The 12,064-nt window shown below is 40.6% G+C and overlaps 1 protein-coding gene across 1 annotated transcript in view; it reads right to left on the bottom strand.

The window, feature by feature from the left end:
- ROR1 (receptor tyrosine kinase like orphan receptor 1) overlaps window positions 1-12,064 on the bottom strand; it is a 429,702-nt gene that overhangs the window by 368,401 nt on the left and 49,237 nt on the right. The window lies entirely within an intron of this gene.

Here is a 12,064-nt window from a genome sequence, read left to right on the forward strand (position 1 = left end):
AGAATAGTATTGTTATTCCCATTTTCCAGATGAGAAAACTGACACCCAAACAGGTCAAGTAACTTGCCAAAGGCCACCCAGCAAAAAGTGGTAGAGCAGGAAGTAAATTCAGGCTGTCTGGTTCCAGAGCCCGATGCCAAACTGCCTCCCCAGTGGGAATAAGAATGTATTTTTTATCACATATGTTTTAAAGGAAAAAAACAGGCATCTTTGGAAGCATTTACCCTTAGCCCACAACTACAAATACTCTTCTACGCAGCTTTGAAAGATTATTCATAAATATCTAAACTGGCAAGTAGACAAACTTTTCTAGGTTGGCTGGGGTCCTATTTCTGTGAGTTGAATTTGGAAGATTTAATGCCTTATGCTGAACACTGTTGAAGGCAAAATCTTGGTGCATCGTAGGCTGACCTACGAAACCCAAACTGACTCAAAGTCAAGGGGCTTAGGGCTTAAAGCCCTGAAGCACATTTATGAAATAAAATGACTCCATTTACCAACCCTCATTTCTTACTGATCTGTTGGCTGTTCATAAACACTTCCTTAATCATAGTTTAATATACACTCCTCTCAGACGCCAAGTTTTTTGGTTTTGGTGTTGGGCCATCTTGGACTTCAACCAAGTTGTTTTTTTTTTTAATTTTTCAAAGACAATGGAGGTGAAATACCCTAAATATACAACCATAGAGCAATGGCTAAATAAACTAAGTAGGCTGTGCCCATGCAGTGTAATAACACCCAGACATTAAGGACAATATTTATAAAGACTTGGAAAAATAATATTGCAATATTAAATGAAAAAAAGTAAAAACAAAGCAGTACATATCACATTTATGGAATAGGAAAAAAAAGGATGCATAGGGCAAAAGAAAGCCTGGAAGGAAATATACTAAAATATTAAAAGTGATGTCTATGTTTGTAATATGAGCCTGAAGGAGATTTAATTTTTTTCACTTCCTCAATATTTTTCTACATTCTGAATTTTCTATAATGAACATATATTACTTGCACATTTTAAATTTTGGTAAACTAATATTTTAAAAAGCAAAAAAAGATGAGGTAGGGGAGATATGGAAGCCTCGGGAAAAACATCTCATCAAGGCCACTGAATACCCCCTCTCTACTGCGTAACCCTTTCAGGGCTCTATACTGACAATACAGATCTCTTTCAAGATATATACTTATACTTATTAAACTTCTAAAATTTTTAGATTGATATGATATATGATATATATGACATGACATGAAATGATATATGTAGGTAAGAAGAACAATAAATAAACAGACAGGGAGACATTCTTTTACTGAAAACAGCCCAGAACAGCTCCACTTAAAAATTTAGCCAAGACCTGGCCATGGGGTACAATTCAGCAATCACTTTCATTTTTTTTTAACAAATCAATTTTATTGATACATATTAATAAACATGCAACTCATCCAAAGTGTACAATACATGGTATTTGCAATAAACACATAGTTGTGAGTCCATCACTTCAATCATTATTACAGTAATAATAGTAATCAATATTTCAGTAATAATAGTAATAAACAAAAAAAGAAACAAACAAGAAAATTCCTCGCTTCTCAATCTCTCTACACTTCCCCCACTGTACATAGCTGCTGTTTCTGGCTATTCTATCCAAAGTGTATAATCAATGGCTTTTAGCATAATCAATGTTGTATATTCACCATCTCAAAAATTTTAGAACAACTTCTTTATTCCAAAAAGAAAGACTCCACTCCCTTTAGCATTCCTTCCTCAGACTTATATAACCACTAATCAATCTCCTTTCATCTTTATAAATTGATTTATATTTACATTTGATTTAAATGGAATCACACAATATGTACTACTCTGTGTCTGTTCTCCACTTAGTACAATGTGGTACATTTTTTTTGGTCTGTATTAACATTTTATACTATTAACTTATATTTGTTCAGCTTCAAAGAAAAACAGTCATATACATGCAATTCTACCCATATTCATATTTCACATAATATTCAGAAATATTTTCATAAATATATTCTAATTATTTATTCTACCAGTTTACCTAATGTATTTAGTTCATAATAGGGCATTCATACAATATTTGTCCTTTTGTGTCTGGCTTGCTTTGCTCAGCATAATGTCCTTCAGATTCATCTATGTTGTCATAAGTTTCACAACTTCATTTCTTCTTATCACTGCATAATATTCCATCGTATGAATACTCCACAATTTGTTTATGTATTCATCACCTGGATGGTTTCCAACTTTCAGCTATTGTGAATAACACTAGTATGAATATCAGTGTGCAGATGTCTATTCATGTCACTGCTCTCAGTTCTTCTGGATATATACCTAGTAATGGTATTGCTGGGTCACATGGCAAGTCTATATTCAACTTTCTTAGAAACTGCCAAACAGTCCTCCACAGTGGCTGTACCATCCTACATTCCCAAATAACAGTGAATAAGTGTTCCTATCGCTCCACATCCTCTCCAACATTTCATCTTTAAACCAACCAACTGTTGTGTTTTCTTGAGGTAAGCTTGCTCACACGCACCCTGGCTGTACAAGCCAAACTTTGAAACCCTGAATGGATGGTTAAGGCAATGAATTAATGTCTGAAGTAGTTCCTATACAAACATGACAGGACGAGTAACTTAGCTCATGTAAAATTGGATATACACTTTGTCTTGGAAGCCACAAACAATTAATTATCAATATCAATATCACAAAATGAAAAGTGCTTTTCAGGAAAGGTTGTCCAAATCTAACTCTGTTTTATACTAAAGACCTACTCCACTGGCCAGAAATTACTTAGTTGAGTCTAGTGAAACGTAGTAGAATAGCTATACAAACTATATAATGAACTTTAACGGTTGTTTACATCTGGGAATGTGCACATTACTCCATATGCAACCCAGTAATCCTCTAACTCATTTTCAAAACACCAGTCATAACACAACCAAAAAAGAATAACAGTATGCACATTAAAAAAAAAAAAGAAAAAAGAACGCAATTATTGGAAGAGCTTTGGGAAATTAACGTCAGCCCTACTGTGGAGGTCAAATTCATATGTAGTTTGAAATGAAAACAAATCTGACATAGTGAACATTTGTCATCTGGCTCTCACTGACAGGGCAAGCAGACTTTCAAAGCAGAGTCGAAATTGGAGTTCAGTGGGAAGTACAGATTCTTGACTACCTTTCTTTGAGGGGAGCAGAAACATTCTATTAGTATCCTGCTGCTTTGGCCAAGTCTCCCCTGCCACTCACCCAGGACAGGGCTCCCGTGTCTTGAGGCAGGCTAACAACAACAAGAAATTTAAACACCCTCACACGAAGACTCCATCACTGTCAGTGGTGCCTCTGTATGGTCGTCAGCCTTTTGCATTAGCACCTCAACCTGCCGATAAGCTTTTTACAAAATAAACATGCATTAATCGGGAGACATAAGGAGAGGAATCGGGGGCATCTGTAAAAGGCCGAAAGTCATTTGTGCTCACGATCATGAGGGCACCAAGAGGTGTTTGTGTGGGGCTGTTAAAGTTCTTTAAATAAGGTGTCGGTGATTTTAAGAAACTAACTTCAAGTCTGATGTGTACAAGGTGCAGAAATTCTGCAACAAGACATCATGGAGGGAAGTGGACATGGCTCAACTGATAGAGCGTCCACTTACCATATGGAGGGTCCAGGGTTCAATACCCAAGGCCTTCTGTCCTGTGTGTGGTGAGCTGGCCCACGCGCAGCGCTGCCATGCACAAGGACTGTCATGCCACACAGGGGAGCCCCCACGTGGGGGTGCCCCATGCAAAAGGAGTGCGCCCCACAAGGAGACCCGCCCCGCATGAAAAAAAGCACAGCCTGCAAGGAGTGGTGCTGCACACACGGAGAGCTGATGCAGCAGGATGATGCAACAAAAAGAGACGCAGTTTCCCAGTGTTGCCTGACACACAGCAAATGGACACAGAGCAGACAACAGAGGGAAGGGTAGAAATAAATAAAAATAAATCTTTTAAAAAAATAAAAGACATCGTGGAGTAGAGGAAAACCTACAGTGCCTGTCCCACTTTCCTTTTATGATCCTGAACTTGGGTATCATCTCTTGGTCTATCTGCAGAGGACTTCTTATACTCATCTGCTCAGAATCCCCCCACTGATTATGAAATCATAAGAAACCAGGTGTAGGAGATCATAACTTTTTGGCCATACCTTTTCCCTACTGATAGCCTAACTCTCTTAGCATTCTAACACCTATAGACTCTATTTATTGTTCATAAATTCAGCTTTCCCACTGGTTTGGATAGTAGGTCCTAAAAACTGATCATATCATTGTGTCATTTCTAGAAATATCTCAAAAACCTACACAGGCCTTCAAATATTACAATGAGGATGAATCATGGGTAGACTATGGTATAGAAATTAAGGACTTGGACTCTCAAGTCAAGTCTGAGTTCAAATTCTGGCTCTCTATGTAAAGTTGTAACCTTGGGCAAGTTCTTTAAGCTCATAATGGTCCCTCCCTTAATGGACTTGTTGGAAGGACAGAATGAGTTTACAAAAAGTGAAGAGCAGATCTGAAATTTTGCCTCCTGGGCTACCTAAGGAACAACTTGTTCAAATTATACCATCTCTGCTGTTACCAACGACAATAGGATGAAGAAGAAAAGGAGAGTGTTTTTCGACTTTAGTCACTACACAAATAAAAGCTACTGTGGGGCAAGTCTCAGCTTTACTTTTACCTAAATGCATGCTGGATTAGCCACTCCAGAGCTGTTTCCTCCACTATAAAATGAGAGAGCTGCCTCAGTGGTGCTCTAAGTTTCAAGATCTAAATACTCGGAAAAATGCAAACTATGTTGTTACATGCAGTCTCTCTTACCAGCAAAGCAGGTGCTTTTAACAACAACCCCATCTTATTCTCTTTCCATTTAGCATTCCCACACTTAGGTGTTTTTTACTGCCCTCTGAGCTTCTAAAGAGAGAGGCCGTCTTACCCATAGTGCTTAGAACACGATCTGGTATACAACAGATGGCCAATAAATGTGGAATGAATTAGTGACTGAGTCATCTTAGTATCCTCCCCAAGGGCACAGGGCTTTGCACACCATAGGTAACAAAGTATGCTTGTTAAATGAATGGGCTTGAGAAAACCCGGCAGTGCCTGCAGAGGCAGGGGCTTCCCCTTACTCATCTCTATAGCCCCTCAGCCTCGGAGTGACCCTGACACAACAAGAAAGCAGGAGCATCTAATCTTTCTCCTCTAGAGACATCTCACTGAGGATTATAACAATGGACTTATTCAAAAAAAAAGACAACTGGTAAAGTTTGAGCGGATTCCATTTCCTGAAGGCCTTCTAAATGGTTGGCACTGTACTAGACATTTTATATGATGTTTTCTCAACAGCCCTCACAGTTAGAGATGACTGACATCATTTTTTAAATGAGTAAGCAAAGACTCAGAGAGATTAAGCCACAGCCCCAAATCACCAAGCAGATAAATAACAGAGCTGGGATTCAAACCCAGGTTTATGCCCTTTCCATTATGCTACGCTAAAGAAAAAGGGAAAAGCACCAAAATAGTTGTAACTGCCTTATTTAAGTTATATGGCTTTAGGGGAAGGAGGAGGTGGAAGCCACCTGCAGGTCAGGCTTAAGCTGGGAGGTTAGCCACTTGGGACCCCCTGTCCAGTCGATTACTGATCCATGTGCTTGCCGTCTACAATCATGCCCAGCAGGGCTAGAAGGAAAGAGTAGTTTTCCACATAGGGTTACCCAGGCTAGTGGCTGGGGGTAACAGCAATGCCAGCTTCTGGTCATTATCTACAGGTCCAGGCCAGTCCATCAGGATGCCTCAGCCCAGGATCTCAGAGCCAGTGGACCACTTACCACACGTTCACAAGAGCTCCCTTGTGCAAAGGCTATCTGGAATTCGCAGAATGAAAGCTAAAGAGGGAGGAGGCCTGAACACTTCTCAGAGCAAGAAATTTAATGATCTTAGATTTTGGAAAAATCAATTTAAGAGTACCAAGGTCCCATGTGCTCTTCAAAGAAGCAAAACTAAGATAATATTCATGTTTAAAGCATTACAGCATCATAGCTGCCATTAAAAAAAAATAAACTGTTGTTTTGTTAAGATTTTTTTGTAGTTTTGTTAAGACTTAGCATATGAACAGTAATAACCTTTCTATGATTAGAAGGAAAACAAACTTGATAGGATTAAATGTTTGAAACATCTTCTATTCTTTTTTTTTTTTTTTGCCATGTCTCCTAAGGTCTCATGTTTTTTTTTTAATTTTTTTAATTGATTTTGTAAAAATATTGCATTACAAAAAATATATGAGGACCCCTTCGACCCCACCACCCCCACCCCACCACTATTCTTAATACTAACAACAAATAGAAACCTTGAATTTTACACATCAGTATATAGACAAAATCTCAATACAGCTAACTTTTAATCCATGCAGGGGTCCAAAAACAATTCTCCTAGAGATACTGCAGGCTAGGGGTGTCCCGCATTAAATATTTAAGGTGGACTCTGCCACCCCTCAACTCAAATGCCCGGTGCATCCTGGTGCTTCCTACCTCCACTAAGAGAGTCCAAGTCTAGAGTGACGAGTTCCTTATTACAATAGCTTAAAAGCCTGGCTAGGGGCAGAGAACACAAATGCTATACAGGATGTTAGTGAGAAATTAAAGCCAGATCAGCAACTGAGCTTTCTCCCTGAATTGGAAAACACACACACATACACAGAAAATAAAAAACAAAAAAAGAAGAGAAAAAAAAGCAACTCTGGAAGGAAAGCACTAACGTGACTTCACTATCCCTGAGCATGCCAGAAGCCATAAATATTTGTAAAGCATCATCTTTTATTTCCAGTGTTCAAGGCCATAACTAAAGAAGTCAGTGTGTAAATATGCACATGTGCTAGCTATTCTTTTAGACCAGCAAAAAAAATGGCAAAAAAGGGCAAATATTGCTGGGAAACTTTGGGCTGTCTTTGACTGAAAGGTACTCTGAGCAGCCTTGCAGTTGTCTGTCTTCACACACTACCTTAAGAACAAAAGACAGGGAAAATAAAGGCACCCTATAGGTCCAACCCCCCAACCCTTGCCCTAACTCTGTCTGCCCTCTCCCTGAGCAGCCTCTTGGAGTCTGGAGAACACATCACCTCCTAGAGACCATTTTTGTGCTGCCTTGGGAACTTCTGCCCACAGGGCCAGAACCCCGTAAGGCAAAACAATCCTTCTTCCCCAAAGCGGCCTTTTAGTTCTTTGGGGATCATTCTTGTGCCTTCTCTTTTTCTGGCTTGCTCTTTTCTGGACATACCTGGTTTGTCAATAATAATACCTCAAGAGTAGCCTAACCAGGACACACTTGGACAATGTAAAAATCACCAAAACCCTTCCACACAAGCATTCCATTTCACTTACACTCATAATCAAAGCATTTAATTGCTTTAACTAGTTAAACTAGTTAACTGTCCCAATCCAAAAATTACACTTAACAGATTAATATTACTAATAAAACAGCTACCTTTGTTGGGTTTGTTTTTTTTATTAGAGAACTTGTAGGTTTACAGAAAAGCCATGCATAAAATAGAGTAAAACAGCTACCTTTTAATGAGTGCCTATTGTCCACCTGTGACTAGACACTTTAGTCAGTCCTGCTCTAACCCAGCAATCCAGTTCCTAAAATCACCAGACTATGCAAAATAGTGCAAGAAAAATCACAGGGCATATGGGAAAGTGGAATTGGGACATACCACTCCAGAAACTTCATCAATGATACCAAAGAGAGGAATCTAGTAAAATGGTTAAGAAATAAATAAATCAATAAATGTGGCCCTCTCCCTCAAATAAGACCTAACGTTTGCCTGTGGAAGTGGGCATCAGAAAGCCTGTTGCTATGGGAAGTGGAATTGGCTCAACTGAGAGAGCGTCCGTCTACCACAAGGGAGGCCTGTGGTTCAAACCCAGGGCCTCCTGACCCATGTGGTGAGCTGGCCCACACACGGTGCTGATGCATGCAAGGAGTGCCATGCCACGCAGGGGTGTCCCCCGCGTAGAGGAGCCCCACACACAAGGAGTGCACCCCATAAGGAGAGCTGCCCCACGTGAAAAAAAGTGCAGTCTGCCCATGAGTGGCGCTACACACACAGAGAGCTGACGCAGCAAGATGATGCAACCAAAAGAAATACAGATTCCCAGTGCCGCTGACAAGAATGCAAGCGGACACAGAAGAACACACAGCGAATGGACACAGAGAGCAAACAACTGGGGGGCGGGGGGGCTGACAGGAAAGGGGAGAGAAATAAATAAATAAATCTTTTTTTAAAAAAAAGGCTGCTGCTATATAAAGTGGTGGAAGGAGAGTTCTCAGAAATCGGTCAAAAAGGCATGGCACCAGATGTGGGGGGTGTGTGGCTCCCACCACACTCGAACTGCAGTAGCTGGTAGGTGTTTGAGGGGTGTGGGTCTCTGTATTCCCACACAGCTCACTTCAAGTGGTGCCGTTTCCTGAGCTCACCTATTGTTTCTCACAGATGAAGCCAGTCATAAACGTGAAATCTGTGTTATGTTCAAATTGTTCCCTAAAATAGCAATCAGATTGGAACAAATTGGTGTTTTCAAACCAAGTGTTATAGCAAAACTAAGTACACTTTATCTCACTGAATCTTAGCAGCCCTGAGATAGACAGTGTGTACTCCATTTTTCAGAAAAGGAAACTGAGGCTCAGAGAGGCAGAGTGACTCCCAAAGCCACATCATTAGTGATAGGTAAATTGCAGAGAAGGTCTGTCATGTCTCCCCTCCACCAATGTACACTCTGTCGATGTCACCTTTTTTTTTTCTGTTTGGCAACTAGTGCTGGAAAGAAAGCGCCCTCACACCTGGGTCTAAAATAGATTAGAGCCTCCTCTGACTCCTCCACTCCTGCTTTCTTTATCTGCGATGGGGAGTTCAATGGGAATATCTATGTCTGTCGTGCAACCAAGTCCCTTCCCTCCAGCTGTGAGCTATGTCCCCCAAAACAACTAAACTTCTTAAGATTTCTTTTTTGGCCTATAAACTCATTGCTGTGACACTTACCAGCCAGATTCAACAGGATTACAGTGGATTTCATGGAGTTTAAGGATTGTCTTTCTGAAAGACCCTTTTAACTGTTTTCACAAACTCCCTTCTGGTATGGCACTGAATGGGGTAAAGCATGGAACTGGTGTTCCAGTTCTTTGGCAAGAAAGTGTCTCACTCCATACAGTGACCCTTGTAAAACGAAAATCTGATCAAATGGCTCCTCTCCCTGGAATCCACCCATGGCTCCACACTGCCTTAGGATCAAATTCCAGCTCCTTGGCATGGCCGGCAAAGCCCTTCCTGGTCTGTCCCCAGACTGTATCTCTAGCTGCACCCCTATTCGATTCCCTGCCCTCGCATTCCATGCTCCAGGAGGACTGAATTCCTTTCAGTTTCCCCAATACTCCGTGATCTCTCACTTCCAGATCCCCAGGAATCCTCTCCACCCCACCGCTCACATCGCCCTGCCTCTGCTGGCTGAATGCCCATTCCATCTCCAGCTCCCATGTCCCTCCTGGAAGCCCTCTCTGGTCCTGATTCCAGGCCTGGATGAGGAGTCCCAAGTGGGTGCTCCCATAGCTCACTGCACCTTCCCTCTCACAGCTTCTTTCTCACTCTATAAGAATTATTCATATTTGTCTGATTCCCCCAGAAGATTAAGCTCTGTGAAGGTAAGAACTGTGCTCTGGTTTGTTAAATGAATGAATGCATTCAGATAATGTACAGCATGAAAGAGTTTTTATATGCAACATCTCCTCTGACCCACACATGCCATTTTATGAAACAAATGGAGACACAAGCAAAGGATCTGAGAGAGCAAATGCATTAGTCACTGCCAGATAGTTCATTCGATGGCGGATGATTCATTCATTCATTCATTCAACCAAGTTATAGCACCTGTCATTCTAGGCACTGGGTATACAACAAAGGCCAAAACAGACAGAAATCCTTGCCCTCGTGGAACTTACATTCAGGTGGTGGAAGAACAGAAAATAAATGAAATAAACGAGTAGGAAATACAGTATATCAATATTATCAATCGAACAAATAGTGATAACATTATGGCGAAAATGAAAGCAAGGAAAGGAGAGGGGTCAGGCTTCTCTGAGACTATATCATTTGAACAAGACCTGTAAGAGGTGAAAGAGTGATCCATGCTGGCATCTGGCCTCCAGACAGTGGAAATTACAAGAGCAAGGTTCTGAATCAGGAGCAGGCCTGGCAAGTTCAAGAGCACCCAGGACGAGGCAGCTGGAGGGGAGAGAGCTGCATCTCAAATCTGGAGGGTGAAAATAGTAATAACTATAATTTCCTGAACACCAACTATAGGCCAGAGAGAGACAATGATGAACCAGAAAGACTCATCCCTTGTCCTAACAGACTTTACACTCTGGGCACATAGATGTGGATGCACTGGAATCAAATCAAATCCTCTGTCATAACCAGTACACGTTCATAAAAAGGTCAATTCCCTCCTTAGCCTATTAAGAGGATGTCGATCCTTTGACAACTGCTTTGTCAGACCTTCTACAGGATAAAGAAATGGGTGGTGAAAGTTGCCCATCTGTAATTTTTGCTTTGGCTTCCTAGGGATGAACAAGAAGTCACCTTCTCTACATAAACATTGCCAGCAGCCACATCACAATGGTTTGTGAACTGTGGCTTTCTGATCAAACATACGAAATTAACAGAAAAAAAATTTTTATATGCATTATTGCTTGGGAAATTATACAATAAAGGCAAAAGCTTCCCTATTACTTAAGGTAATGAAAACAAAAATAAGGATTTATAAGCTTCCCAGCTCTGATGTAAATTTGCTTGCATTATTTTTCTACATCTCTTTCTACTTTAGAAAAACCACTACTAATTGCCTTCCCATTACACGGTATCAACCAAACCTGGATTTGGGTTTCCTCCAAGACCACCAACAGGCTCAAGTTACAGCGAGCTTACTAAACGGGAATATTTTTTTTCTCTTTAAAGCAAACCTAGAAAGCTACTACCTTTTGGAGTGACTAAACAGATAAATGCTTGATTAATACAATTTATTAAAATTCCCACGCATCTTAATAAAAGGGGAGTGCAGTTTCTTTTTTAACTTGCAAAATAATAAAGGGTTTTTAAAAGGATACAGTTTATTGGTGGCTGGGAGCCCGGAGCTAATGAAAAAAACATTACAAGTTTGGTTTCCACAGCTTTTCTTTTGTGTTCTCTAGGTGCAGATGCTGCTGGCTGTACTCTAGGAAAACCTGGAATTCAGCTGGAAACAGAACACAAGGAATTGGAGACTAGTCCAATTTCATCAGTTTAAACTCATCCCTGCAGTGATCAATGTCACCCACCAGCCCTCCATCAGAGGCAAAACATGATGTGATGAACTATTATTTCCATGGCAACATTTCTAAACTCTTGACTCAGTCTTCCTATATTGACTTCCACCCTCTTATTTCAGAGTGGAAAACCTCTACAGGTCCTGTCCTTCCTGGTAGTTAAATCACCCAAATAGTGCTCCATCACCACTAAGGCCAAGCAAAATGCTTCCAGTTTCCAGAGCAGATCCCATCCAGCCCTCTGTCATCATTGCATTTTCCTCTGAATCCCCTCCAATTGCATGTCCTCTCCTTGATAACAATCACCAGAGAATCCCATGCACAGTTCTTATTGACTTTTCACCAGGGGATGGACTGGCCTCATGCTTCTAGGGAAATCAGTCTTTTTTGTTACATCCACTGAAATGTCTTGCATTTCCATTCCTCTATGCCCTGGAGTCCCAGTGTTTCCTTATGTCTATTTCTTTTCAACCTTTTATAGATGAAGAGAATGAGAGTCCAAACAGTATGAGGCAGAGCTGAGACTGTAACTAGGTTTCTTGACTACTGAGTCATTCTTGTTCAAGTCAAACAGCTCAAAACTAACCAACTGGATATAGATTTTGGCTAAAACAGGGAATTAAAACTGAAAAATTCTACAAAGGCATCCGGGATAAAGAAATGGAATAG

This window comes from Dasypus novemcinctus, chromosome 9 (assembly GCF_030445035.2).
Source record: "Dasypus novemcinctus isolate mDasNov1 chromosome 9, mDasNov1.1.hap2, whole genome shotgun sequence".
In the NCBI taxonomy this organism is placed as follows: Eukaryota; Metazoa; Chordata; class Mammalia; order Cingulata; family Dasypodidae; genus Dasypus; species Dasypus novemcinctus.